We start from the raw sequence: 24,654 nt of genomic DNA on the forward strand, positions 1-24,654 counted from the left end.
AACACGGACGGTTCTCTTCTGGAAAAAATCATCACGGGTGACGTGGTTTGGCGTTAACAATACGAAACTACGGCAAAGTGCGTAATGGGTCTGTGATGGTTCGCCATGGTCGCAGAAGGTACTAATGTGAGACGAAAGATGAACATCCCAAGCAAGGACATTTCTGACAGTTTAATGCGGTTGTACAAACGTTTTCTGCTTTGAACGCAAGTCGGGGAGACTGTACGAGGGCGTGCTGTAAAGTAACGTCTCCGAAATTTTTGTGTGGATGCTCTTAACGCTCTTAAAGCTTTTGCAGTAAAACAAAGTTTATTGACATTCTACATCGTTATTCTTTATGTCTATGTATTTATTTCTCAACATGGTCACCTTGGCGACAAACACATTTCTCCCAAGCTCTACTGATGCTTTCTTGTTTTCGGGATCAGAGTGGTGAATCCGGCTTTCATCGCCCGTTACAGTGTTTTTAAGGAACCCATCACCCTCGAACTTAAAACGCAAAAGAAATTGTTGAGGTCCAGAAACTCGATTATAGCACACTGTTCCTCATACACCGGCATAGTTGCGTTACACACCACCGTGTCACGATCTGCAATTCGGAGCACTCTAGCGGCAGAGAGTTGCAGCTTGCGTCAGCGAAGCGGGAAAGTCGACCGACTAATATACACTGTATGTAACACCTCAGCCGATATTGAGAACAGAATAAAAATTCGAGAGGCGTTTCTTTCAGCAGGCTCTCGTAGAACAACTGGAGCGTTAAAAACGCATTAACTTTGCTCTATCTTTTGCTAATCCATTCTCGAAACTTTTTAGACTTACGTAGTATGGTGTGGTAAATATCTTTGCCATGTGTCTTTTGGTGATGTTATAAATATCGAGATGAGATGTGAATTACATGTATATTGGGGTTGTTTAGAAATTCCCGTTATTACAAACTTCCAGGACTTGTAGAGGAGACTGAGTACATAATATTTTGAATAGGAACTCACGTCCTGAAATGTAACTTTTCCATTCTACGACAACGGTTTCAATTCAGAACTTTAAGTCATCCAATTCTACTCGACGAATTGCATTAGACGTGATGCAGTATAATTATTAGGGAGCAATCTGAAAGGAAACATAATGGAACACTCATTTATCACTTAAGCACATTTAAATGTATTAATACTTTAACCTTACATTGCACGCTCCAACCAGGAGATTAGTTCTGCTCCATTTGTACACTAGATATGTCTCACAGCAAGTCAGACGTTAAGGTGACAGCCCTACGTAGTACACGTTATCCTCTCTACACTACCGAGTGCCAGGGCAAGCAACAATCAGACTTTTCTGTTTCCCTCGCCAGACACGTTACACATCTGAATTGAAACCGTCGTAGATCTGAAACTCCGGTTCTTCCGGGCATGAGTTATTCAAAATATTATGTACTCACTTCCTCTCAATGTCCTACAAGCTTGTAACGGGAATTTCCGGACACGCTGTAGATGCAGACTTTAAGGGGAAGACCGGAAGGACTTTGAGCGAGAGATGGTAGGGAGGGAGGGAGGGGGAGAGAGACAGAGAGAGAGTGATTTCTTTCGCAACAGACAAGTAAGATTTCCCTTCTAAGCGATATTTCGAAGATTTCAATTTTCTTTGTTCACGCCGCTGTGACAAAGTAGGTGACGCGGTAGTATTTCGCCGAAGGACAAAGTGTACAGAAATCCAGAGGACAAACACCGTGTCGTACAAAGCCTGCGGATGTAAATTACTGTCCGTCATCAGGCGCGGCTCGGCGTGTGTTGGCGCTTTTTACACCTTTCCTAATTCCCCGGCCGCTCGGCCAGTGTGACTAAAGCGGGCGTCGTGCGTCTGGTGGGCGTCGCAATTACCGCGGATTTCCACGTGTGCCACGGCGCCGGCCGCGCAGACGGCTGGCTCTCCGCAGCCTCCAGAAGAGCCGGCCGGGCCTCGACATGGGAGGTATTACGGGGGAGGGGCGGCGCGGTGTTAGCCGGCCAACTGGCCTTTGATGATCAAAGGATGCCGCCCGCCAGCGCCCCGAGGTGCGCGGCCCTTGCTAATTGGTAAGAGAGGGCCTCTCCTCTTCCCCTGCCCCGCTCCTCATCCTGGCAGCCGGATAGCTTTAATAACTTTATCCTTTATGAGACGCAGGAGTGAGGAGGCGGCGGTGGAGGGGGGAAGCGTAGGAGGGGGGGAAGGGGGGTTATCACTGTGGGGAGGGGGGAGGTGGCAGGAGGGGTGACTAGTATAGTTTTCTCAATGTAATATGCCCGGCTCGTCTTGGTCGTGTTGGAGCCGGGCCGCGGGGCACCCCGACCGCTGTCTTTTTGGTCGTTTTGCCCGACCGTTTTTGCCCGCGCCGCTGCCGCCGTCGTCGGGACACTGGTGTGGCGCGGCCGAATGTCCGAGCGCGGCGCTGGAGGGATGCCGGCTGCCGCGGCCGCGCCTCCCGACTAGCCAGTCGCGCTAGCCTCGGACTCGAAAACGGCACCTGGTGCCCTCTTTGCAACTACGCGTCTTTCTACAAACCTACTCATTTCTTTATTACCTTGCATCAATGGTTCAGATTGTGGTCACCCATATCTCCGTCAACTGGATACACGTTTTTCTTCTCCCGTATCTAGATTACGTTTCTTTTACAAGATAAAACTTTCGCTGTTTCCAGTACAACGGAAACCCAGCCAAAATTCCAAATTTGGCTTATTTATTTATTTTATGATTATTTTCTAGACGGGACCCTTTTTCAAACAATCCTACAGGACTAATTTACAATCTTACAGGTATTACCAAATTTTAAACGCAAGCTAAATACACAGAACGTATCGTTTCAACACTTACGTACCAGATAGTAAAAATGATATTTCCAAAAGTACGAGAACGCTGTCGAGATAAATATATACGTCCTGCGGAGTAAAAAGGAATAGTCGTAGCGCATACACATAACTAGCAGTTTACTTCTCCCGCCGCCGTAAAGAAACCTCGAGAAAGGGGCGCGCTGTCAGGATATACGAAGCCTTTTGCATTTGTTACAGTATTCCCCATTAATCAAAAACACAACGATTAATACAATCAAAGTACAAGTCAAAAATAAAATTAATACTTTTAAAATATTTACCAAAACCAGTTAAATACTCAAAATCACCGAACAGTAAAACACAACAGCGCCACATGTGCCGCATATGACAAAGTTGTATGCCATATTGACACGTAAAAATCTTTAAATGCGAACGACAACATTAGTATTAAAAGAAAAAGTAATAGGACATTTAAAAATCCTATTCACTTCCAAAGCTTAACAAGCGTTAACACGATACAATAACAAATTTTACAAAATGACATGAAGTCAAAATAATTTTTTTGACGTGTCCCAGGTAAAAACAGGCATTAAACGACAAAGTTGCCTTTCATAAAGCCCGAAATTAGCAATCAAGTAAAAATAAAACAAGTAAACTTTGCAACTTTGGTTGGTTTTCCATTGAACGGATTAAAAGACGTTGCTGACCTGCAAATATTTTAGCATGCTGAAAGCTCGCTTGCCATTTTGTCGTAAGTTATTGACTTGGTGAGAGTATGTAATGAAATATGTTGCTCGTTACAAAAAGTAAAATAAAGGAACAGCCATTGTTAATAGTGCTATTTATTAATAACAGATAGCACGTTTAAATGGTTCAAATGGCTCTGAGCACTATGGGACTTAACTTCTAAGGTCATCAGTCCCCTAGAACTTAGAACTACTTAAACCTAACTAACCTAAGGACATCACACACATCCATGCCCGAGGCAGGATTCGAACCTGCGACCGTAGCGGCCACGCGGTTCCAGACTGTAGCGCCTTTAACCGCTTGGCCACACCGGCCGGCAGCACGTTTAACACCTGTTTGCAACCATTGGATTTATCATCTGAGAGGTTCATCTTGAAATATAACTAATGTAGTTTTTGAGAAAATATCTCATGTAGAAAAACAGCCGCCGGGCTAGAATACTTTAAAAATGGGTTAAAACAGTCTTCACCGCAATAAAACATTTATTTACAATGGTTACCGGTTTCGGTGAGAATGTGACCATCTTCAGAGCACTTTCACCACACTGGTAAGCGGTGGCAGTGAGCGGAGCAGGTGTGACTCCACGAAGCTGTTGACGTTCGTGGAGTCACAACACTCCTCCGTTCACCACCACCGCCTACTATCATGGTATAAAGGGTCTGAGGATGATTGCAATCTAACCGAAACCGGTAAACATTGTAAATAAATACTTTATTGCGGTGAAGACTGTTTATAATCCATTTTAATTAAAAAATGGTTCAAATGGCTCTGAGCACTATGGGACTTAACATCTGAGGTCATCAGTCCCCTAGAACTTAGAACTACTTAAACCTAACTAACCTAAGGACATCACACACATCCATGCCCGAGGCAGGATTATAACTTGCGACCGTAGCGGTCGCGCGGTTCCAGACTGAAGTGCCTAGAACCGCTCGGCCACACCGGCCGGCCACTTTTAATTAAATTTAACGTTTCATAATAATAATAGTTATAATATATTTAATCCTGAAGTCACGCCATGACTCCGTTATCGTCTTCAATTTATAAGCGAATCATCGTCAGATGATCTGTGTATAAAGACAGAAATTAAGATAGTAAAATACTAGCAGACTTCATTACAAATCAAACTAACTTCGATACCAAGCTAAACGTTCTTGAATTTTCCTGATATTTTACGGTTCCCCTTGTACCTTTCTTTTTAAACAGATCATCTGATGATAATAGTATCTCCAAACCAGTAATAGTCAAGACCGAAATATAAAATAATTCTTTCTTACAAAAGGTCACTGTCTCGCCTAAGGCAAAATGCCTAGTCTGTGAAAAGTTATGTCGCCAGAATAAATGTTTTTCGTGCGGTACAGCAGTAGAATAGTCGCAGCTTTAGATGTAGGCCGTTTGATTAGTGTGTGTGTATTTGACTGAACATGAGCATAATAACCTGAAAAGCTGAATTTTTAACGAATAGCTTAAGTCGGCGATGGCTGTTATTCTCTCGATAATACGCGTGTGAAGATGGCTTAATTCTATCGTGCTGTGTAGTGCTCCACACTGTTTTTGTGACTTCAAAGTTCAGAAAAATGTTGAGTCTTGTTTATTATTCCGCAGAATGCAAACTTCTTCAAAGCCAGTCGACAGTACCACAGGCGGACGCAGTCTTGAGCTTATATTTTATAAATGAAACGTAAAAATGGAACAAAATAATACTAAAATACCAGTTTTAAAAACCTCATGTGAATGACTACAAATTTAAGACGTGCTCGAAGTAAATACAATTTATATTAGAAAATAACTGAAATATATGCGATACTCAGAAAACTCCGTGGTAAGCATTTGAAAATTATGAAAACAATGCTACTAGATTGTGAAACAATAGATCGTTGTCGAGCGTAGTATTACACGGAAAATTATATCGCCTGTATTGTGATGATACAAAGAATCACCTTTTCGATACTGTGCGATATATTAGCTTATTCTAAACACTTTCTAATAAAAAATTGCTAAAAACAAACAAAAATTATTTTTACTTCTCGAAGAGATGCTGACACTGTGATGAACATCTTTCTTCAAGCAGATGTTACCACCTACTGGGAACGTGCACAAACGATAATATGTGATCCACAGAATTCACGTGTTGTAAAATATATGCTGCAGTCAGGCACAGAGAGTTTGCTTTATCCTTTATTCGCTGAGACAGATAAAAATAAAAGCTGGACGCCGCGTATATGCTACATAAGGTCTGAGGAGTGCAAATAACACAAACTTTCGTGAGAACCAAAAACAAGCAAAATCTTCTGTTCAGAATAAGTTGAATAGAATTATAAACGTGAATATCCGTCTGATGAACTTGGTTCGAAAGCGTTGACAGGCTGTTTATTTTTGATAAATAGCATTATCGACAGTGGCTAGTTGCTGCTTTTTGCTATTTTTAAGAATCAACTTCACACCTTTTATGCTGCAGTCACTGTATAAAATTGATGAAGAAGACCACAATCCGCCATAAATGCCTTTGAGGAGCTTTCGTTTTATGTTGAAATACGGATTCGTGTCACCCCGAGAAACAGTAATCTTGCATATTGATTTTATAACCAGAATACAATCTCCATCACGCGTTATACTGCTGTGACTATTTTAGGGTCAAATTAGACCATTTTCAGATGTAAATATCCAGAGTTCAGTAGTTATCAGCGGCATCAGCTGTTCGTAAAAAGGTTTTATTTTGTTTCTATTTAAGTTAATTATGCTGGTCTTCCGCCAACTTCATATACCGTAGTCTATATTTGGAAGACCACCTACATCTTCAGAGATCTGTTTACTTCTGTGCCCTATCAATAATATTTATCCAACTAACGATACTTTTCATGATGAAGAATTACTTACATAATCTAAAAATTTGATTTTACGTTTCTACATGTCGAATACTGGTACAGTACTTATCGCAAAAATGTTTTCTAGTTCGTTGTATTACCTATGGCGTTCAGAATGTTTAGTGAATAATAACATTAGCACAATATTTACCATTACTCTGGTGATAAAATATTAATGCGATGCTTTTTGATTCTTAATTGATTCGCAGCAGTGAGTAGCAATATTAAAAAGCTGCCCTTTGATTTTTGACGATTGTACACCTAATTATCTATGAAATAATTTAAATCTCGAAAATAATAGTATGAGCTGGATACACTGTGCAGTACTGCCTTTTTCAGTACTACTGCAGGGTTTACAGCCTGATTATCGTCTGAATATGTTGACATCAATTTTGCATATTATGTAATTCGCATACCATCTCGAAATAAGAATAAAGAAATACCCCATATAGTTTGCTACTCCTTTTGTAAAATTAAGTAGGCAAAATTGTTAGATCTTGTCTTGCTTTGTAAATCCACAGTTCTCCGTTTTTCTTTCACTTCTGCGGATATGGAGGTAGAGAGTAACAATTTTTTGTTAACCGCTTTAAATATCATACTCAGTGATTGTTCTTGTGGGTTACGATTGCCGAAACCGTTTTAACAATGGAACAATGATACTTTGAAGTTTTGGGCGTACAACACTGCTTACATATGTCTTTGGATACTACTCTCTTTCCTGTCAAACAGTGCGCTACGTCTGTTCCAAAGCTGATCTCTTCGTGTCTTCATGCCACGCCCGTTCTGCTAGTAAACTATAACCAAGCATATTTTCTTATCTGTTTTAATTTTACTTGAAATAAAAAGAGAAAAAAATTTAGTTCGGCCCATTCAGTGGCAACAAACGCCATACGTCCTGAAGGAGGACAATTTAGCTAAGTGACAACGTGTGTACCCTATGATTCCCTGAGATTTGTAATACTGCGGATTCATCTGATAGATGATTATTACCATACATGAATGTGTCCTATTACCTATCGCCTCTTCTAGGCGGATTGTGCCACAAATTTCTTTTCTACCCAATTCTATGTAGTAGCTCCTCATCGGTTACGTGATCTACCTATCTCATCTTCACCATTCTTCTGTAGCATCACGTGTCAAAACCTCCTATTCTCTTCTGGTCCAAGCTGTTTATCGTCAATCTTTCATTTTCATACAAGGCTACACTCAATACAAATATATTCAGAAAAGACTTCCTGACAGTTAAATCTATATTCGATGTTAACAAACTTCTCTTCTTCAGAAATACTTTTTTTTCCATTACCAGTCAGAATTTTATATCCCTTCTACTCCGGTCATCATTAGTTATTTTAATACCAAAATAGCAAAACTCATCTACTGCTTTAAGTGTCTCGTTTCCTAATCTAATTCCCTCAGTATCACCTGATTTAATTCGAGAACGTTCAATTATCCTTGTTTTGCTTGTGTTGATGTAATAGGAAAACTTGAACGTTTTTATTTCTTCTCCATGGACTTTACTCCAAATTTTTCTTTTGATTCCTTTACTGCTTGGTCAATGGACAAATTGAATAGCATCGGGGACAGGCTAAAACCCTGTCTCCCTCTCTTCTCAACCACTGCTTCCCTTTCGTGCCTTCGACTCTTGTCACTTCTGTCTGGTTTCTGTATAAGATGTAAACAACCTTTCTCTCCCTGTATTTTACTCCTGCTACCTTCAGTATTTCAAAGAGAGTATACCGTTGTCAAAAGCCTTCTGTAAATCTACAAAAGTTATAAACGTAGGTTTGCATTTCCTCTTATCTTCTAGAATAATTCGTAGAGTCAGTATTGCCTCGCGTGTTCCTACATTTCTTCGGAATCCAAATTGATCTTCCCCGAGGTCGGCTTCTTCTGCAAGGAATTCGTGTTAGTATTTTGCAATCACGACTTATTAATCTGATAGTTCGGTAATATTCACACCTGCCCGCACCTGCTCTAATTTATATTGGAATTATTATATTCTTCTTGAAGTCTGAGGGTATTTCGCCTGTCTCATACAGCTGGCATACCAGATGGAAGAGTTTTATCATAGCTGGTTCCCCCAGGGCTATAACTAGTTCTGACGGAATGTCATCGACTCGCGGTGCCTTGTTTCGACTTAGATCTTTCAGTGCACGTCAGATTCTTCTCGTAATATGATATCTCACATCTTATCTTCACCTAAATCTTTTTCTGTTTTTATAACATTGCCTGTAAGTTCAACTACCTTGCATAGACCTCTATATACTCCTTCCACCCTTCAGCTTTCCGTTCTTTACTTAGGACTGGTTTCCCGTCTGAGCTCTTGATATTCATTGGGCTGTTGCTCTTTTTTCCAAAGGCCTCTTTAATTTTCCTGTAGGTTGTATCTATCTTTTCTCTAGTATTATATGCTTCTAAAGCCTTACATATTCCTCTATCCATTCCTGCTTAGCGCTTTTGCGCTTCCTGTCAGTCTCATATTTTAGACGTTTGTATTCCCTTTCGCCTGCTTTACTTGCTGCATTTTTCTATTTTCACCTAGCATCAATTAAATTCAATCTCTCCTGTGTTATCCATGGATTTATGCTTGGTATTGTCTTTTTACCTATTTGATCCTCTGCTGCCTTCACTATTTCACCTCTCAAAGCTACCCATTCGTCATCTACTGTATCCCTTTCCCTGTTTTCGTCAATCGTTGCCTAATGCTCCCTCAAACTCTCAACAACCTCTGATCCTTTCAACTTAATCAGCAGTCATCTCCTTAATTTCCTACCTTTTTGCAGTTTCTTCAGTTTTAATCTACAGTTCATAACCAAAAATTGTGGTCACAGTCCACATCAGCCTCTGGAAATGTCTCACAATTTAAAATCTGGTCCGCAAATCTCTGTCAATTATATAAAGAATCTGAAACCTTCCGGTGTGTCCACGTGTACAGCCTTCCTTCATGGTTATTAAACCAGGTGTTAGGTACAATTAAATTGGGCTCTGTGCAAAATTCTACTAGGCACCTTCCTCTTTCATTCCTTTCAACCAGTCAGTATCATCTACTATTTTTTCTTCTCTTCGTTTTCCTACTATCGAACTGCAGTCACCCATCACTATTAAATTTTCGTCTGTCTTAACTCTATGAATATTTCCTTTTATCTCATCATACATTTCCTCAATCTCTTTACCGTATGCGGAGCTAGTTGGCACATAAACTTGTACTACTGTGATGGGTGTGGGCTTTGCGTCTATCTTGACTACAATAATGCGTTCACTATGCTGTTCATAGTAGCTTACCCGCATTCCTATTTCCTTATGCATTATTAAACCTACTCCTGCATTACCTCTACTTAGTTTTGTGTTTATAACCCACTATTCACCTGACTAGAAGTCCCGATCCACCTGCAATCGAACTTCACTAATTCCTACAATATCTAACTTTAACCTACCCGTTTCCCTTTTTATATTTTCTAACCTACCTGCTCGATTAAGGGATCTAACATTCGACGCTCCGATCCGTAGAATGTCAGTTCTGCTTCTCCTGATAACGACGTCCTCCTGAGCAGTCCCCGCCCGGAGATCCGATTGGGGAACTATTTTACCTCCGAAATATTTCACCCAAGAGGAGGCCATTATCATTCAACCATACAGAAGGGCTGCATGCCCCCGGGAAGAATTACGGCTGTAGTTTCCCGTTGCCTTCAGCCGTTCGTAGAACCAGTGCAGCAAGGCAGTTTGATTGAGGCCAGATCAGTCAGTCGTCCAGACTGTTGCCCCAGCAACTTCTGAAAATGCTGTTGCCCCTATTCAGGAACCACACATTTATCTGGCTTCTCAACAGATACCCATCCGTTGTGGTTGCACCTACGGTACGGCTATCTGTATCGCTGAGGCACGCTTGCCTCCCCACCAACGGCAAGATCCATGGTTCATGGAAGGGGGCGGAGCATATGTTTCTTACATATTTGGAATGTTTGTGGTTTTTGAACTTCGCTATTTCCGGGTGGATAAGCGGGTTGCAAGATCTGAGTAAGAAAAAGTACTCATAAGTCATATCTCGTGCACTTATACACGAATACCAAATTTTAAATCCAAATAAGTTTACCTAGATGGACAAGCATTAGCTTCTGTGCTCTAACAGCACATTTCTTCTTCACAAATTTGCCAAATGGGTTCAAATGGCTCTGAGCACTATGGGACTCAACTGCTGAGGTCATTAGTCCCCTAGAACTTAGAACTAGTTAAACCTAACTAACCTAAGGACATCACAAACATCCATGCCCGAGGCAGGATTCGAACCTGCGACCGTAGCGATCTTGCGGTTCCAGACTGCAGCGCCTTTAACCGCACGGCCACTTCGGCCGGCAAATTTGCCAGAAGATGAGTTTCTAAGTATCTGAAAGAAAACTAAACCCGTTATATTTCCCGGTATTTGCGAAAAGTGTGCATCTTGCACATTTCACGCTTCTGATTATCGGTGTCTCATACCAAAACGAATAAATAAATTGTACATTGCGTATTGACAAGGAATTACTAACATCCATGTGAGGAATTCCACAGAGTCTCGTTACTTTTGCGTACCGAAGCCCTTTTTGCTCAGTTGCAGCCAGTAATGATTATTAGCCGTTACTATTCGATACTTTTAAGTGGAGTTAACATCTTAGAGACTTGCAGAAGCGTTGCTTCCGGACGTCGCTTACAATCTGAGAATATTTCATCAAAGGAATCCGAGGGGAAAATTTTCTTACCTGCATTTTTGTGATTCAAAATAGGTCAGGTTTCGTCGACAACAAATTAGACGGTATATATCACGTTATTTTAAACGTAAAGAGTACGTGTGATTCGATCAGTAATGCGGTGGTATGTCGAGAATACTGATTCATGACAACTGACGTTACCGTTATGGCTGACTTATTCCATTTTATAAATTCGATTGTCTGCTTAAGGCAAAAAGTGGTGTGACCTGGCTGTCACATAACTCTGTGTCATGCTATTTCATTTTTCTGCCTCTGTTTCTTGGTTATTTCATTGAAATTACCGGTAATGTTTATCTGGCAGGAAAGATTTTCGTAGTTTTGCAGGTAAAGTGCACACCGTGTGGGCTCTAGCTCCCGTTTGTCGGCAGCAGGTGGTCAGTGAGTCTCATAAAGTTGGGCTGGTATCCTCAGGAGTAGAGCAGTTTCGCAGAAGAGAAGCCGGGGCCCGCTTCGTGCTTTTGTTGGCTAGATCTGGCGTCTGTCCTCGCTGAGGGCAGAGACAACCACTGCCTTCCCCGGAAAATAATTGAGCACGACATTTTTGCCTTTTTCAGTATGGACATCAAAGGACGTGACGTCATGGCGCCACCTGAGCAGCATAAGAAAATCAGCTGCTCTCGTTCCAAATTTTTGTTTATCCATTGGAACGAGTCATCCTCCCCCCCTCCCTCCCCCTGTTCCCATCCCCGCTGTATTTGGATTTGGTGCGAAGATGTCGCGCAATCGGTGTGGCACTGCTACATTCGATTTACCAATCTCCTGCTTGTTAAGATGCGTTTTGTACACCTAGAGTGTGAAGTTTCTGATGCTTTCCCCTGTATTTAGGTGTAATAAGCAGTATTTTCTTTCACAATGTTGGCAACAGCGTTGAGTCGTCCCCTGTGTGGACGTTTTTAAGGTTGGGCAGTTAAGGGATTTGAATTAAGTTTCGGGCTATCTGTCTTCCGACCACCATCTGGTGCTGATTGGTGCACCCTAGCTGAATTTTGGGGAAATTTGGGTGTCGCAGTTGTGGTAGCGCGATCCATATTCTGAGCAGTTCCCAACTTGTGTTGCATGTCTGATTATAATTTTGGTCCCTTTTGTCTTGTTAACTTTGAATTTGCGAGCTGCCCAGATGAGGAACCCCCCCCCCCCCCCACTCACTCTCTCTCTCTCTCTCACACACACACACACACACACACACACACACACACACACACACACACACACACACATACACACACAAAGCGTTAGCCTCATTTTGTGTAGTTTCTACTGAGATTTTAGTGAACTTTGCTCTCTGTCAGTTCGACATGAATTGTGTTCATCCATAAAAAACAAAGAAAAATTTCTTAGAGGCATTATGTAATACAATCTAGATTGCTGCACTTGCAGCAGAAATCTGGATTTTATTGCATAATGTCTCTAAGAGGTATCTTCTTCGCTGCAAGCCCATTGTATCGTAAAAATAAAACCTGTTGTACTCCCACCTGACTTAGATTACAAGATCCCTTAATTGTCCAACAACTTTTCCGTAGTTAGATGACCCACAAGTAACAAATATAAACTGTCGTATGCCTAAGTTGTTGATCTCAGTGTGACGGTGTTTCCGTTGTGTGTAGTGGCCATACAAGACCAACTGCTGTCTAAGTTAGGGAGAGAAGCCCGCCGAGTTTTCATTTGATTAAGAAACACAACATCTTTCATGCCTTCCTGCGATTTTTCTTCGTTATGCGGAATACAAACTAACAGCATTTCCTTACAATCGTGTGACCACTAAACTTTACTGAAAAAATAAAAAACAAGCTCCTCAGCGAACAGTCTGATAATGCTTCTCAAGCTTACTGATAGACTGATTATTTGTATTAAGAACACAAGTGATATCGACACGCTTCCTTCAGGTAGACCCGATTTTACTTTCGTTTTCTGTTGTATTTATGTTTTCGCAAATTTATTTTTATTGAATTTTGGGAACGGATGTCTTTCCTGTTGTCGTAGCTGTCAGTTACGTAAGGGAGGGAAGTCGTGTGAATTGTGTAAACTTTGTTCTGTTTGTCTATTTTATCAGGGGGGAGTGGAGGACCAGCCCAGCATTTGCTTACATGAGCGTGGGAAACCGCCTAAAACCCATACTCAGGCTTGCCGGCGTACCAGTCAGGGTTGTTAATCCGCCGCGTGGATTAAATCCGGCCCCTTTCGCCTCGTGTCACGCAGGCTAGCGTGCTGCTCGTTAAGGTATACGAATATGTATCAAATCTTAGTAGTTTCTGTAAGTCAAAAAATGGCTCAAGGCAGTCGCTTATCTGTGAAAATACCTCACATAATAGTGTCTGGGTTGTAAGTTCACCATGCAGTACAACGTCGAACGCCTCTCGGAAAGAGGCTATAAGAAAACAAAATCTACCTGTTCAGGCTATTTCCGAAGTTTCACATGTAAATAAAGTTATATACGATTGATTTTCTCTGAATCGATGCCCACTCTTCGAGAGAAATTATTTTCCCCTTAGGAAAGTCATAATTTTCGAAATGAAAACATACTCTGGGTTTCCGCAACATATTCTGTGCTTGTGACCGTTATTCTTTTTGCTTTATCTGTGCTGTTTTAGTGTCATGCTATACTATTCATTGTGCAAGGGAGTTTCGATGAATATGAGCTAATGAGGAAACCACACAGCAATCAGATTTTTGTAATTTTTTTTTTATATTTGTGGTACGCGAGGACCAGAAGTCAAGTATGAATAAATTAGAAAAAGTCGATGCAAATCTCAAGAATTCTTGAGAAAATCGGCGTTGATGTTTTCCCTGCTTTTTAAAAGAAAGATCCGTAATACGAAAAGCAGTTTGGCTCTGTGGTCTCTTCCACGTGGGTGGCCAGAGTTCGACTCGTGCCTTATGCAAATTTTTAAACGAAGTTACCTGTTCAACTAGCATTTCTGTGAAGTTTAAAATACATAAAAACAGAAAAATATCGGTAGCGCCCGAGACTGATAACTGCTGGATCACTGGTTCGAGTCTCGGTTCGGTCATAAGTTCTTTCGTTTCTTTCGGTTCAGTTCGAGCATCTACGTTATTTAAATATGACATTTATCAAATATATGCGGACTGACAAATATTTAATTATCAATTTTATGAAAAATGCAACTCTTCTTTTTTCTAATTGTTGGCTTGGTGCACATGTTCGTAGCGTTTTTGCATGAGTTTATCGCGACAGATACACATAACAGGGACTTTAGTCATTAATAATATATTCTCTTTCCCTATTTACAAAAAAATAATATATTCTCTTTCCCTATTTACAAAAATCTGAGAACTCTGGAGTAACTTTTCGATTCCGCGACTGTGGAAATCGTGTGGTTTTGAAGTGAAGACCTAGTTGAGCCATGTTCCCAGCGCATTTTCATCCTGAAAAGAAGTTTCTTGAAGGTCATTCGATGGAGTGCGGAAAAGGCGAAAATCTGACGGCTACAGACCAAGTGAAAAAGGCGGGTGCGGAATGACTTTCCAACCCAATTCCTTTATAGCGCTTTTTGTCAGTCTAGCAGAATCCGGGCAGGGTGGTGGAGTAGCATCACTTCACGCAGTCATCATAGTCGTCGTTCTTGGATTGCATCTGCAAGACGTATCAGTTGTTCACAATGAATGTCAGCAGTGACGTTTCCATCTCTGGGAAGCAATTCCTAGTACGCCACATCATCGCTTTTCCACAAATGCATAACATTATTTTCGTGGGAGCACGTAAGTCTCTGAACGGGGAGTTGCTGCTTTGTTTAGGCTCAGCCATTCCTTTCTTTTCCTTACGTTAGCATAAAGACACCGTTTCTCCTCACCAGTAAAGATACACGATGAGAATGATCGGCGTTGTTCACAAGCCAGTTGATAACCATCAAGCAGAAATGCACATATGACCACTCGCTCATTTTTGTAATTTTGGTTTAGAGCATGCGGTACCCAGCCTTACTCATTGGATGCAAATGTCACACGATGGTGGAATCATCACATTTCATCACATTTGCCAGTTATCGAGTACACTGACATCGATAACTGTGGATTAATGCGTTAAACGGCTTCATCAAATCCAGAAGGTCTTGCTGAAATTGGTGAGTCGCTAATGTCAAAACGATCCTCCTTAAAACGGGAAAATCCTTTTTTTCCGCTCTCTGTTCAGTGGCAGTATCCCCATACAGGCCGCAAATGTTTTCAGCTGCCTCCGCTGCTGTCACAAGTGGACTCAAATGGAAGAATATATCGGAAATGTTCCAATTTTTCCACTTGTGACTCCATTTTATTACTTCCACAACTCCACTCACTATCTCCAGTGATAAAACGACAATATGTGAAGTTTAATAGCATCAGTGAACTACAAATAGAAAAATGACAATCGATAAAGAAACCCATGCCAACCAGAATACCAACATGCAAAACGAAAACGCTTCGAACTGATGAGCCAACCTAATACATACCACACACGAACTGCCAGTTTTCATTGAAAGTATAAATTCTCGATTAATAGTTTTTTATAAAAGATTGTTAATAATGATTATTTAAATTTTAAAAAAACATTACAAACCAATTTTTTCCTCTTTATGTATTTTACGCAACGGCCTTGCCGCAGTGGCTACACCGGTTCCCGTGAGATCACCGATGTTAAGCGCTGTCGGGCGTGGTCGGCACTTGGATGGGTGACCATCCAGGCCGCCACGCGCTGTTGCCATTTTTCGGGGTACACTCAGCCTCGTGATGCCAATTGAGGAGCTACTCGACCGAATAGTAGCGGCTTCGGTCAAGAACACCATCATAACGACCAGCAGAGCGGTGTGCTGACCCCACGCCCCTCCTATCCGCATCCTCAGCTGAGGATGACACGGCGGTCGGATGGTCCCGGTAGGCCCCTCGTGGCCGGAAGACGGTGTGTGTTTATGTATTTTACGCTTCGTGGGAACCCTCGTAGGACTTGGATCTTTGTTTAAGAAATCATACCGGTGAAGAATCGAACCTGGGACGGTCATATGGTAGGCGAGGGTTCTGCCACAGAACCTCACTGCCCCTTCGAAATAACTGTCGGATAAGAGAGTATTAAAAACACATAGAAAAATTCAAAGTCCATTTTCTCATGAATTTTTGAGAATTGCATCGAATGCTTTGGACGACAGAAATTTAGGATCTAAATACGTATAAAAAAATAACAAAAATCCTGTAGCCGTGTAGCCTCCTCTTAAGAAAGAAGCTAGCTCTGGAATGCATTCAGTTTGAAACGGGAATTCCGTAACAGCTTGGCGTCTTGTCCGCTCTCAGTAGTTCTGATTGCATTCTGCACCGTTTGCAAGTTAGTGGACCGCCTGTGTGGTCACAAAGTATGGCGTAAAAGCGAGCTCAGTTCGGGAATGGACTGAAGGTCGTTGAGGATGCCATTTTGTCGCCGCTTATTACGTAAAGTGTTGGACCGCCGCTTAGAATTCCGAACGAGTGGCTAGAAGTGTGCGGTGGTTGCGTGACGCGCTGAGGCTGGCGCCAGATTCGAGGCGGGGCTTGACAGCTCTCTCCAAGGAATGCGGTCTGCAGGGCGCCAGCCACACCACTGGCACAAACTCAGGAAGCACGTCACGGAATTAATAGGCTGTCAAATAGCTTATCCGTCTTGCCTTAAAGGGAAACTGGTCTTTTCAGTTTCTGCAAACCTTGTGGCCGGATTTAGGCGCAAGCCAGTCGGCGAAGGCTTTTATCGCATGAACATGGACGTCCAGACGCTTATTGCGTTATGTACGTACGGTGCTGCACCATGCGTGTGTTTTCTTGGTTTCATTGACTCACGCCAAATTTTTTCATTTTTAATTTTTTAATGTTTTTGTTTGTTGGTAAGTGACGTATGGTGAACACACGTACAGCAAGTATCTTATTACATAAATGGTGCATCTACTGATTGCAGACCAATTTGTACAGGCCCCGTCGCTACTGGTGTGGAGGCCGAGTTGGCACTGTTTTTACGGTAGACCAAGTTTGTGAGTCCAGGGAACGGCTTCTGGTGCAGTACACCACTAAGACAATTTATCCCTGCCACTATTACACAGCTATGCCCCAGGGTCAGGTAACAGAATAGGAGAACGAAGGTTCTACAGCACTCCAACAAATTACACTCCTGGAAATGGAAAAAAGAACACATTGACACCGGTGTGTCAGACCCACCATACTTGCTCCGGACACTGTACAAGCAATGATCACACGCACGGCACAGCGGACACACCAGGAACCGCGGTGTTGGCCGTCGAATGGCGCTAGCTGCGCAGCATTTGTGCACCGCCGCCGTCAGTGTCAGCCAGTTTGCCGTGGCATACGGAGCTCCATCGCAGTCTTTAACACTGGTAGCATGCCGCGACAGCGTGGACGTGAACCGTATGTGCAGTTGACGGACTTTGAGCGAGGGCGTATAGTGGGCATGCGGGAGGCCGGGTGGACGTACCGCCGAATTGCTCAACACGTGGGGCGTGAGGCCTCCACAGTACATCGATGTTGTCACCAGTGGTCGGCGGAAGGTGCACGTGCCCGTCGACCTGGGACCGGACCGCAGCGACGCACGGATGCACGCCAAGACCGTAGGATCCTACGCAGTGCCGTAGGGGACCGCACCGCCACTTCCCAGCAAATTAGGGACACTGTTGCTCCTGGGGTATCGGCGAGGACCATTCGCAACCGTCTCCATGAAGCTGGGCTACGGTCCCGCACACCGTTAGGCCGTCTTCCGCTCACGCCCCAACATCGTGCAGCCCGCCTCCAGTGGTGTCGCGACAGGCGTGAATGGATGGACGAATGGAGACGTGTCGTCTTCAGCGGTGAGAGTCGCTTCTGCCTTGGTGCCAATGATGGTCGCATGCGTGTTTGGCGCCGTGCAGGTGAACGCCACAATCAGGACTGCATACGACCGAGGCACACAGGGCCAACACCCGGCATCATGGTGTGGGGAGCGATCTCCTACACTGGCCGTACACCACTGGTGATCGTCGAGGGGACACTGAATAGTGCACGGTACATCCAAACCGTCATCGAACCCATCGTTCTATCATTCCTAGACCGGCAAGGGAACTTGCTGTTCCAACAGGACAATGCACGTCCGCATGTATCCCGTGCCACCCAACGTGCTCTAGAAGGTGTAAGTCAACTACCCTGGCCAGCAAGATCTCCGGATCTGTCCCCCATTGAGCATGTTTGGGACTGGATGAAGCGTCGTCTCACGCGGTCTGCACGTCCAGCACGAACGCTGGTCCAACTGAGGCGCCAGGTGGAAATGGCATGGCAAGCCGTTCCACAGGACTACATCCAGCATCTCTACGATCGTCTCCATGGGAGAATAGCAGCCTGCATTGCTGCGAAAGGTGGGATATACACTGTACTAGTGCCGACATTGTGCATGCTCTGTTGCCTGTGTCTATGTGCCTGTGGTTCTGTCAGTGTGATCATGTGATGTATCTGACCCCAGGAATGTGTCAATAAAGTTTCCCCTTCCTGGGACAATGAATTCACGGTGTTCTTATTTCAATTTCCAGGAGTGTAGTAACGAAGTCACACAAATGAGCTAAAGGGTTTACTTAACTTTGTGCCTAGTTGACTGATTAAGTCTGCAACACTGCATGTAATATACCACGAAAAAGGCCCTCAATGGCTGAGAGCAAATAATTGTAGGTAAGCTTCACAGTACATTGCAAATGCTATTACAGCAACCGTCTGTCCAATTTCTAAGTGTTCAGTAAACGACGTTCCCCGTCTAAGTCAGCCCTGGACGATGATCTACAACAAGTGGTCTAGGGCAGCTCTTCTGTCTTCCGGGTAGTCTCTATGGCACTGGCATCAGCTCGCATCTTTGCACTGGCTGTGTCTTGTCCGGACGACGCAGCAACAGTAACGCTGTCGCAGAGACTGACACAATTGTTTTAATGTACAGGGTGACTCCTAACTCCACAAATAAAATTTCACAGTTTATGCAGAGATATTTTATGATTATCTTAGAATAATGGACACTTGGTCATCAGTGGCTCTCCAATGAACAATAATGTGATTACGGTTTATTCGGTACGTTACCCGGTTACCTATGGTATGTGGAATTACCTTCACAACAGTGAAAATGTCTGTAAAACGCAAAAACCAAAACGTACAACAAAAAATACAGAGTGGTGTAAAGATTTTAATGGATAGCAAAATTAATTTCAAATATAAACTGAAATGACCTGACCAAAAATTAAATAATTAAAAATAAAACATCAGATGTACCAAATCTGAGAAGCGGACTTCATACTAGACGGCATACACTCTAAGGAAAAGAAAGATCTACAGATATTACGTATGTTATATGCATATGCGTTTATGATAATATTGATTCTGGCTTTGATAATTTTTGTGAGATTAAAAAGTGAATGGCTTGAAATAACTCTTGTTTGAACGTGTTGGTAAAGCCATAAATAAGCGACTAGATAATGTCCTCACGTATAATATAAAGGCAGTTCTTATACTGAACATTGTCTGTTTTTCCGTAACAGCGTGCTTCTGTAGATGTTAGACGAATCTGAAGCTCTGTTCAAGAAGTAAGAATATACAGAGATATCCTCCTTAACAGACTGAAATTCTGGGAAGAATGAGGCATTACGGACGTTACATTGATGCTCAGAAGTCTATGTGTTTTTCCGAAGCACCAGTTTTAGTGGAAGCTGTACATACAAACATCGGAATTAAAAAATAAGTGCATTTCCGCACTTTTAACCTTTCTCTACAGATCGGCTGATGCTGAAAAACTGTACAAATTTGACAAACACGCCGTCTTCACGCAGTGTTGGTAATCTGATTCCTTAAGTAAAAGTTATTACAGGATGACAATTGTTGAACCACATGAAATAAAATCGTCATGACATCCGAAAGGATGGCTATAGGACATTCAAACTGCAAGGCCGGCCGGGTGGCATTATGGAAATTGTATGGTTTGGTTGAGCGACGAAGACAACTTTCATTTGTATGGGTTCGTCAATAAGCAAAATTTGCGCATTTGGGAGACTGAGAATCCTCATTTCGCCATCGAGAAGTCTCTTCCTCCTCAACGGGTGATTGTTCGGTTTGCAACGTCCAGTCATGGAATAATTGGTACCATTTCTTTGATGGCACGGTGACTACCAAACGGCACGTGAAGGTTCTGGAAGATGATTTTATCCCCATTATCCAAACTGACCATGTTTTCGACTAGGTGTGGTTCATGTAAGACGGAGAGCTCGATCCCATCAAAGCAGGAGAGTGTTTGATGTCCTGGGGGAGCACTTTGGGGGCCGCATTCTGGCTCTGGGGTACCCAGAGGCCACTGGCATGGGTCTCGATCGGCCACCATATTCTCCGATCAGGACACATGCGACTCCTTTTTGTGGGGCTATGTTAAAGACAAGATGTACAACAATAACCCCAAGCATTGATGTTGCGACACATTAGCGGGTCATGCAGATTTCGCTATTCGTCTGCGCCACATCATCGCCAATGATGGCAGGCATATCGAACATGTCATTATCTACATCCGAATACCTGTGATGACGTTTATATGTTGGATAAAGTGTGTGCACGCCGTCGTTTTTTTTTCATATAGTTCACTAACTGACACTCTGTATAAACCAAAGTACTATGGTGTTAGTGATTTTGAGCGCCATAAAGAAGATATTTAACACAGTACCCAGGTCCATTCCTCCTCTTAACTTCATCTCGTGCTTCATATTTCTGAAAGAAAAAAAATGTTTGAATGATGTTAGATGAATTTCCTACACATAATTTATGCCATATTTTTCCCTTATAACCGTATACGCTGTCGTTTCTACTCCTCTTCCCCGAACACCGTATAATTAATAGGTACTAAATGAAAATCAATTACTAATAACGATAAAACATTAGAATAATTTAAAAATTAAGGAGATTTCGATGTTCATTGAAAGCCGAGATGTAAACGATATTGGCAAAAGAGTAAATCGACACACCAAGATAACACGCCAGTTGTGGGAGTTCTTATGGACACGAAACACAAGGCGGAATAAGAAAAGGCCGTTTGTTTATCTGTTGTCCACATCAGGTCTAATGTCCTTGATTTTGTCTGCAGCGTTATGGTTAAGTGCGAACAAGTACAGTTGAAGCTTAGAATTGTCCGACATTATCTTTCATTCGTCATAAACCATATTCTGCATTGACGGCATAATTTTGTAAAGGGTAACCTTATGTAGCCTGCACTCGCTCTTTGCGCAGGATAGATTAACCAATTTTCCCGTTTACGTTTGTGGGTTACCGTGTGACGTAATACGACCCACTACACTGCAGTTATTTGGCGAACACTGTAACAACCGCTATCAGTGCGTGGGAGTACAAAGATCTGAGGGCAGAAATTTTCTGTTAATGTTCCACACTTCGCGCAAGCTATTAGCTTCACAAAGTACTTCGTATTACGTCACATCGTTTGTTAAGCAACGTCTGACGGAATACTTGGTGTACGTTTCCTTTTACTTTTCTCATTGAGCCTACATATTTATTTGTGGTACTATAACGAGCATTGTACACAAAACAAAACGCCGTTGTAATAATGATGCAGATACCCATTTATTCTTATTCCTACGACACTTGCTATATTAACACCGATATAAAGCCTTCGATTTTACGTAAGTCAATTATCGATGCACATGTGCCTGATTTATGCGTTATCTGTACTCACGACCCCACATTAATTGCTGTTCCCTGCGCAGTCCCACATTATTCACCGCATTACCTTTTTCGTGCCTTTCTAAGTGTTTGCATGTTTGTTTAGGTTTCCATACTTCTCATTTTCGTATGAAAGCGTATAGAATTCTTTTTCTGTTCTTTCAGATTTTACGTTTACCTCGTGTCTCTGTACGAGTATTAAATAATACTCATTTATTGAGTTGGTAAGAGTAAGCTAGAGTTATTCCAGCTTAACTGAGTCAAACAGTTAATTATTTAGACTTTTAAATTGTACTACCAAAATAATACCGGTTAAAAGAAATATCTCTGGGTTTCAAGATCCAGTAAGTGTAACTATTGCTTCAAAGTTATTTTATACTTGCCGATTACTGACTACTAAAGACTCTCTGGGCAGTCGTCACAACTGCGAATCATGTTTTCTGAACGTCGAAGCAATACCATTTATTCTCCTCCATTGCCTTGAAAGATAAGACCGAAGAAGCTAGTAGAGAGTGAGCAGCAATTTTAGTACCAAAAAGTTCTGCATGACGTTATTCTTAACCTGAGAACATACACAGCTGTCAGCGACCGAAATTGATCCTTGTAGCGTTGCATGTCAAATTATATTAAAATTCAAGTGTGTGCGTGTGTATGTGTGTGTGTGTGTGTGTGTGTGTGTGTGTGTGTGTGTGAGAGAGAGAGAGAGAGAGAGAGAGAGAGAGAGAGAGAGAGAGAGAGAGAAAGAGTAAGAGAGAGAATACTGTTTTAATATTGTTCATAGAAGAAGTGGTACGAAATGATGTTCGCTTTTCATGTGGGATTCCTGTTTTATGAACAACAATTCATTTACTATGTATCTACGCTGAAAATGATTTCGTGCAAAATGATAAGTCGTCGATAGTTATTTTCCTGAACAGACGCTCAACGTTATGAGAATAATGAAGAACACAATTTCCTTTCTTCAAGGCTTAGAGAATATAGTTTATGAGTTACTGCTATAATTGGTATTTCAAGGCATCAGAATACTTTCTGGAAGACTTTTTTCCTCCTGCTTTGCCTCTGCATTGTGAGGAACCTCTACAGTCTGTTACAAGTGTTTTTGCTGATCAGTAGTGGTTTCGGCCATGGACATAACAGCGCGATTATGAAATTGCGCTACCCGTACGCAGAATGAACTGAATGCTCTAGGAGAAGAAGTGTGGGGCATAATCAGAATCTGCTCTCTTTGTTCACCATGGCCTAGCAACCTCTGATGTTCGGCGGATCGGATCGGATGCTCTCCACATCGGAAACGCTCAGATAACTTTGCTGAAAAGCTTGCCTAGATATCAACAGGTATTTTTTTCTGATACCTAAATTTAAAATGATATACCTGCAGTAAGCGAGAACGAAATGAATAGGTTGGCGCAGGATGTGCAGTGTAGTAGGTGGTGGTCATACAGACATTTGGTTTCTGTTTTGGAAATCTTTCTTACGAGGTAGCATAACCACTACATTTATTTGGCATAAGACATTGTCGGCTTATAGAGAAACCAGATACAAAATGCTTAATTGCTAACTCTTAAGATACTTCCATGATGCTGGTGTAGGTGGATTAGGACGCAGAATATTGACCGCTAAGACTTCCAGTTTCCTGCACAAGCTTCACTCCTACGAGGCTTACTTGTTGCCTTCTCAGCAAACCAGTCGAACGTGTCTCCGTATACGGACTCCCACGAATCACGACAGTGCACTGGTTAAAAAGCTACATTCGGATTCTTAGCGCCTGATTACTTGATGCACTTTACAGCTGGTGAAAGCCCGTAGTGCATGGTGTGTGGAACCGGTAATGCAGACTGAAGCTGATAAATGTCCCAGATCACTCTGAAATTAGTAGCAGGGATCCTTATTGAGGTATAAATACCGCAACCTGCCTGTCTCTTTAATAGGAATTTCTTCTTTTACGTTCGTATTTTGGAAAATTATCTTTGTTTATGGCTCCTTCCATTTTTTATTTATGCATTGTGCCCTGTCCAATTTAAAAATACAGTGTTGTATATTTGGCACCTCTCGTAATGACACTGAGGTGACAACAGTTGTGGGATAGCGATATGCGCCGGCCGCGGTGGTCTCGCGGTTCTAGGCGCGCAGTCCGGAACCGTGCGACTACTACGGTCGCAGGTTCGAATCCTGCCTCGGGCATGGATGTGTGTGATGTCCTCAGGTTAGTTAGGTTTAAGTAGTTCTAAGTTCTAGGGGACTGATGACCACAGCAGTTGAGTCCCATAGTGCTCAGAGCCATTTGAACCATTTTTGATAGCGATATGCACATATACAGGTGGTTGTAGTATCCCTTATATAAGGTATAAAAGGGAAGTGCATTGGTGGACCTGTTATTTGTACTCAGGTGATTGATGTGAAAAGGTTTCCGACGTGATTATGACCGGACGACTGGAATCAACAGACTTTGAACTGGGAGTGGTAGTTGGAACTAGATGCATGGGACATTTCATTTCCGAAATCGTTAGGGAATTCAATATTCCGAGATTCAAAGCGTCAAGAGTGTGCCGAGAATACAAAATTTCAGGTATTATATCTCACCAAGGACAACGCAGTGGCCGATGGCTTTCACTTAACGACCGAGTGCAGCGATGTTTGCGTAGAGTTAACAGTGCTAACATGCAGTACAGAATGCATGAAATAACACATAAATCAATGTGGGACGTACGACTAACGTATCCGTTAGGACAGTGCGACAAAATTTAACGTTAGTGGGCTATGGAAGCAGACGACCGACGCGAGTGCCATTGTTATGAGCAGGACGTCGCCTGCAGCGCCTCTCGTTGG

General features: G+C 42.4%; 1 protein-coding gene and 1 pseudogene across 1 annotated transcript in view; both read left to right on the top strand.

The window, feature by feature from the left end:
• Window positions 1-24,654, top strand: part of LOC124788547 (homeobox protein Hox-A4-like) — a 446,751-nt gene that overhangs the window by 99,064 nt on the left and 323,033 nt on the right.
• On the top strand, window positions 15,727-15,844 carry LOC124790466 (annotated as a pseudogene).

This window comes from Schistocerca piceifrons, chromosome 3 (assembly GCF_021461385.2).
Source record: "Schistocerca piceifrons isolate TAMUIC-IGC-003096 chromosome 3, iqSchPice1.1, whole genome shotgun sequence".
Classification (NCBI taxonomy): Eukaryota; Metazoa; Arthropoda; class Insecta; order Orthoptera; family Acrididae; genus Schistocerca; species Schistocerca piceifrons.